Source organism: Bison bison, unplaced genomic scaffold, assembly GCF_000754665.1.
Source record: "Bison bison bison isolate TAMUID 2011002044 unplaced genomic scaffold, Bison_UMD1.0 scf7180017864386, whole genome shotgun sequence".
In the NCBI taxonomy this organism is placed as follows: Eukaryota; Metazoa; Chordata; class Mammalia; order Artiodactyla; family Bovidae; genus Bison; species Bison bison.
The window spans coordinates 815,619-817,847 of NW_011494958.1; positions in this window are offsets into that span (position 1 = coordinate 815,619).

Genomic DNA, 2,229 nt, shown 5'->3' on the forward strand with positions numbered 1-2,229 from the left:
TGTTCATTCTGCAATGCTGGTCAGCTTGTTTTCAGGCTTCACTTCTGAAAAAATTTGTTTCCAGTTTTCTCTGGTCTGCTCTATTTGTTTTCACTGGTCCATCTGTTTACCAGTGTGTTTATTTCCTAGGGTGACTATAACTACCATAGAGTGAGTAACTTAAAACAACAGAAATTTGTTTCTCTCACAGGTCTGGAGGCCAGAAGTCTGAACTCAAGTTGATCACATGGTTGGCTCCTACAAAGAGGCTCACAGGGAGAAACTATTGTGAGTCCATTTCCCAGCTTCTGGGGGCTGCCTGCAATCCTTGGCATTCCTTGGCTTGTGGCAACAAAATTCCAAGCAAGCACCACGAGGCCTCTCCCTGGGTGTTCATCTGTCTTCAAAGTTCCCTTTTACTAAAGACAACAATCCAAGAATTAGGGCCTGCTCTAATCCAGTATATGGCTCAGCGGTTAAGAATCTGCCTGCCAATACAGGAGACAAGGGTTCAATCCCTGGGTTGGGAAGATCCCCTGAAGAAGGAAATGGCAATCCACTCCAATGTTCTCGCCTGGAGAATCCCATGGACAGAGAAGCCTGCCAGGCTATGGTCCATGGGATTGCAAAAGATGGCCACCACTTAGCAACTAAATAACAACATAATCCAGTATGATCTCTTTTACCTTGATTACATCTGCAAAGATTCTATTTCCAGATAAGGTCACAGTCACAGATACCAGGAAGGTTCAGCCCACAATAAGGAAGCTACTGAAGCTATTTTACCATGGAAGTGACATGATCATATTTGTATTTTAATATCACATTGCCTATAATGTAGAAAATAGATTGGAAAGAGGCTAAAGCAGAAAGGGAAAATCAATTAAAAGGGTACTGTATGCTCCATTTTTAATAATATTGTAGAATAAATGTTCTAAAAAATTCTCATCATATAGACACATAGAAATACTAAAGAATATTTTCAGATTCTTTTAAATATATTGCTGAGCTAGAAATAATAATATAATTAATTTTAAAGGGGGTAGAAATTTTCAAATGCCAAAAAATGAAATGAGAACTTCAATCCAGAGTGGTAAGCTGTCACTGCAGTAGGAGGTGTAACCAGGTATTTGCAACAACTTCTGGGGTTGGAAGCATGAGCTTTATATGCCTTAGATGAGAAAGTAGGCAAAGCATTTAACTTATATGCAGAGTACATCATGCGAAATGCTGGGCTACATGAATCACAAGCTATAATCAAGACCGCCAGGAGAAATATCAACAACCTCAGATATGCAGATGATGCCACCCTTATGGCAGAAACTGAAGAAGAACTAAAGAGCCCCTTGATGAAGGTGAAAGAGGAGAGTGAAAAAGTTGGCTTAAAACTCAACATTCAAAAAACTAAGATTATCACATCTGGTCCCATCACTTCATGGCAAATAGATGGGGAAACAGTGGAAATAGTGCCAGATTTTTTTGGGGGGGGGCTCCCAAATCACTGCAAATGGTGACTGCAGCCATGAAATTAAAAGATGCTTGCTCCTTTGAAGAAAAGCTATGACCAACCTAGACAGCATATTAAAAAGCAGAGACATCACCTTGCCAACAAAGGTCTGTATAGTCAGAGCTATGGTTTTTCCAGTAGTCATATACAGATAGGAGAGTTGGACCATCAAGAAGGCTGAGTGCCAAAGAATTGATGCTTTCGAACAGTGGTGTTAGAGAAGACTCTTGAGAGTCCCTTGGACAGCAAGATCAAACCAGGCAATTGTAAGGGAAATCAGTCCTGTATATTCATTGGAAGGATTGATGGTGAAGCTGAAGCTCCAATTCTTTGGCTACCTGATGTGAAGCGTCTGATGCTGAGAAAGATTGAGGGCAGAAGGAGAAGGGGGCTATAGCATCACCAATTCAATGTGCCAGGGTCCAGCCCCGGCTGATCCAGGGAATTCGAAGGAGAGAAGGCATTGGCGACCTATTCATTTGAATATTCATCAAAGATATAAAGAGTAATAGAATGAGGATAGCTCAGTGAGGAAATTCAATGGAGAAAAGAGGCTGAATAATTCAGCCAGAAGGTGAGAGAAAGAACGACATGGGGAGACCAAGTTTCAGTGAACAAGGCCCGCACTTTATTTTCCAAAGCAGTTTTTATACCTTAAGTTGTGCATAGAGGATAATGGGGGAAGGGGTAGAGTCATGCAAGGACAGCAGTTCCTGATCCTAATCGAAGCCAGGCTTTCAAAC